The following is a 4,672-nucleotide window of genomic DNA, read 5'->3' on the forward strand; positions in this document are numbered from 1 at the left end:
ATCAATTTTAGTCTGATAAGGGGGAAACGACATCACATGGGACTCGATCAGAGACTAGTCAAAGTGGGCTCACTAGCTGGATTGATAGATTGATACCATTTAAATTTGACATCAAACTTTTAGCAGGAACAAAGATGGGATTGATTGACTTTATGTCCAGAAACCCAGTAGGATTAGCGCTACCGCCCAGCAAGTGTGATGAGAAAATTGTTCTTGCGTCAATTAATTCCATGATTTTCATCATTGAATTGGTTGACAAAGTCATATTGAACAACTTGGCCAATCAGAAAAAAGCTCTACAAAGCTCAATTACCAAGTCAAGGACAATTCAAACATCACAAAAATAACAACAGCGGTCATTTAATCCAGAGCGAAAATAATCACTTATTCGATTGCACTGACAGAAATCAGCAGAAAGTTTGACAAAAAAAACAATGTCAATTATATTTCAACACAAAATACTGCGGAGACGAGGCAGTAACGAAATAAAAAAATTTAAAGGAGGATATATACCCAAAAAAGCGAGAAACAGAGGAGGGGAAAGCTCTTCGTCAAATGTGACCCCAAGAGGACGAAAACCGAAAGCAATTAGAAAGGAAAATCCGATCCGGAGGAAAATCTGTCAGACCCGCGATGGCACAGAACCCATTCAGCAACAGCAAGCCCGGTGTCTCCAGCAACCAAAAAAACCGCCCTCAACAATACACAGCGCCAAAGAGTTATTTACAAGTCGAAAGCCACAAAACTTTCCAAAACAAAGTCTTTTCGGAGGACACACCAAAAGGGGAGCGAAACTCCGCATCAATCCCGACCGGACAAGCAGTCCAAACAGCAGTAACACGAATACCCCCAATAATTTGACTAAAGCAATCACCAAAAAACACAAATGAAGTCAAAGAATATAGAGTCTACAACACAAAAAACAGCATTACAGTCGCACAACGATATGCAATCACAAACGGAATTCACAGTGGAAGACAATGAACAGTGTGAATACTGTGTCAGTCGAGTCGACCCTATTCAAGTGGGAACCGAAGTCACGTCCCCCAACGAGGCACCACCAACAATGTCGACAAATCAACTCGAGATCAGCCACGAACTAATCATGGCCAGCGTAGAGGAAAGCGCCGATAAAGCAACAACAACAAAAAATGAGGAAAATACACCCCTAAATAGAGAGAATTTACAACAAGCGATGGGGGTCAAACTCATTGTCGCAGCTACCCGAAAAGGCCGTTGTAAACTTTTTACAGAAAAGAGAACGCTACGACTTGCATATGGCGACTACTGGTACAACGTCAGAAACAGATTGCATGTCAAGTACGATTGCCTATTATTCGACAAAACAATCATCATCCCGCAGCAGTTTGGACAGATCATTCTGCACACTTTGCATTTGACCCTCCCGAGAGCGGCGGCAATGTTAGAATTAAGCGAAAACATCTAGTTCCAGCATTTTACCGAACAATTGTTCAAAAGGCCCAAAACTGCCGGCAATGCAGAGAGCAAGGTTAAAATTTAAGATAGTAATAGGAAAATCACAATCCTTCCAAATGAAACCGGTAGTAGAACCAACCAAGGAAGACCGTATGGATTTTGCGGAGCCCTTCCAGGACAAACTAGATAAAGATGCATGCATTTTAGTCGCGGTTGACAAATGGTCAAATTCCCTAAAGCTGAAGTGTTTTCAAAAACAACCGCCGATATAGCAATAAAATTTATGCAACGTTACATATCTAACGATGGGGTACCACGCAAACTTAAACGCGATCAAGCTCAAGCATTCCGATACCAAACTTCCCGGTGGATGATCACACATCAATAGGAGTTTTGGAACTGTTAATTGAAACGCTAAATGGGAAATTAGGGTTTTTGCGGGTAGACGGAAAAACACTCCATAAAAGCATATTAGCATCGAATGTCGCGGATGTCACAAGAACACAAAGATTACCAACACACAAAACAACAAAAACTTCCCCGTTTGAAGCCCATATGTGCCGAAAGCACAAAACACCATTATCAAACATAGTCACCACAAGCCCACCAACAAGCTCACCAACAATTTGATTTGGGAAAACGCAAAAAAGCTTGTTTCAATCGTAATAACCTGATGTGTCCGCTTCTTCAACCGGAATTTATACACGATCTTCAATGCTGGTCAGAAAGCGAAGTCGAAATCACAAAACGACCTTGGAAAAATCTACCAGAACCCCCAAACTCGTCCCCGGAGAAAGAGGAATTCACATCGTCGAAAACAGTCAGGCTCGCTATAAACAGTCAGGCTTGCCATAAAAACTAAAGATCTCAAAATATTTGAACAACAATCCAAAACAACCGATGGTGAAATTCGAACATACGCACAACACACAGCCTGGGTACAAACTAAGGGTAAACAGCCTCGGCTATTAAGAAATATCGGTTTCAATTTTGTACCGTTTCCAAAAATGTACGGCCCATGCAGACCTTCTAGACTAAATGATTATGTAGCGTACAAATTGGCTAGGAGAACAGGACCAAGCTTACGTTTTTCAGACATCGAAAACCCAAACGACCCACATGATGAAATGTTCCGGGAGGACATCAAGACAGGACTGCCCAAGAAATTGACTCGGAAAAAAACAACAGCAAAGAAAAAAGGACGAAGAAGAAAAGAAGGAGGCCATGGCGAAAAAACGAAAAGCGAAGACACAAACAGGAAAAAAAACAGTGAGAAAACCAAAGTCGGACCAGCTAGGCGAATGTCGTTAAAATGGGATCAACAAGGAATTGTCATAGAGGCTTCATCAAGTGACAGATGGTCATCCACAGCATCAGAGAACACATCACCATCTCCCAAACGACAGGATATGAAATTAACGCCGCCACCATAACCTTCAGAAATTGCAGAACTGCCCAGGAAATCCGCTGGAAATAGACGGGCTACACTGGCATCGGCATTGGGAAACCCAATTCCAATCAACACTATCGAATCGCCCAAAGCTTTCTGCATTACGTCCTCAGAACAGAAAAACAAATAAGCCAACAACACAGTCATACGAGTTTCATTAAAAATATTGGGTTTAAACAAGACTCGCCGGAAATTATTGCATGCATTAAATTCCTGGAAACCATCAAACCACAAAAGCAAGAAAGCGAAACGGTAAAAATCATTGATCTGACCTCCCGGTGAAGAGTCCTAAGAAACAGACGGGAGACCAAGAAAACGAGGAAATAAACAGGACGGAGGAGCACGAAAAAATCTTTGAAGAGGATAACGAACAAGTAGCGACGGCAACAAAGATTACCACGACGGAAAAAACCGCCACAAAAGTAACAGTTATAAAAAAAACGAAAGAAAAGAAACAGAACAAACGATCAAACAGACAGCCCTGCGGGAACTATAAAACTCCGGTCCTACCGGGACACTAAAACTCAAGCAACTTGCTACCATGGGGACGATAAACTCAGTTATGTGACTCAAGGTGGAATGTCATACGGCCGCATTGGCATAAACCACTATGAAGTTTTTGTATTCATTTATACTGTAAATCTTTTAACAGTTATATTATTATAATTATGATTGTTGGCCTTGACCGTCAATAGTCAAGACCTAAAAGTTAAACGTCTATGCTCAGAAGAAATGAATTCAAGTTTACGTTCAGTTCTTTCGCTCAACTAAACTTTCCTACAGATATTTTGCCAACCCGTTCGGATTGTAAAACAAACTCATACGTTACGTATGACAAACAGATTGCATTCGTGCCCCATGCACGAATGCAATCTGTTTGTCATACGTAACGTATGAGTTTGTTTTACAATCCGAACGGGTTGGCAAAATATCTGTAGGAAAGTTTAGTTGAGCGAAAGAACTGAACGTAAACTTGAATTCATTTCTTCTTTTTTTCAGCAAATTTGAGCAAAAAAAATAACATAACTAGTTGCCATCCTATGGCTTGTTGCAGAAAGTTACTGAATGAATTGGGTTAGACACCGTATAGCTTTGCATTTTTCCAAATAGAACAAAATTTGTGCTGAGTTTTTGTTGCGATGAACGTAATTTTTCATGTTTTTTTGCTTAACTTATTGAAAAGTTCCCGAGTCGAATTTTTTCACCTAATTTGAAGCAACATTTGAGCGGTTTGAGCGGTTTTTTCAGACAATTGCACTCAAGCTCTTGCTTCAAAATGAGCGGTTTGAGCGGTTTTTGAACGGTTTGTCTAAAAAAAACGCTCAAAAACCGCGCAAAACTTGAACAGTTTTGAGCGGTTTTTTTTAGATAAACCGCTCAAAACCGTTCCCGTTCAAATATTGCGCGGTTTTTGAGCGGTTTTTCTAGACAAACCATTCAAAAACCGCTCAAACCGCTCAATTTGAAGCAAAATTTTGACCTTAATTGTCTAAAAAAACCGCTCAAACCGCTCAAATCTTGCTTCAAATTAGGTGGAAAATCTCGACTTGGGTCATTGTTTAGTTTCACATTGAAACACTGACTGCACCGTCTCTCACATTTTAGTCAAGATTAGTTCCATTGAAGTTATACTTATTTGAATACTTAAGATTTATCTTACTCCTATTAAGGGTCAGATTGGCATCGAATGTTTGCAAAAAGCGTATAGTCATCAGTGAAAATGGTATGAATTAAGCTCACCTATCTTCTATAATCTGTGCTCTTATCTTACTTAGTAAACAATTT

The sequence above is a fragment of the Symsagittifera roscoffensis genome, chromosome 3, assembly GCF_963678635.1.
Source record: "Symsagittifera roscoffensis chromosome 3, txSymRosc1.1, whole genome shotgun sequence".
NCBI lineage: Eukaryota > Metazoa > Xenacoelomorpha > Acoela > Convolutidae > Symsagittifera > Symsagittifera roscoffensis.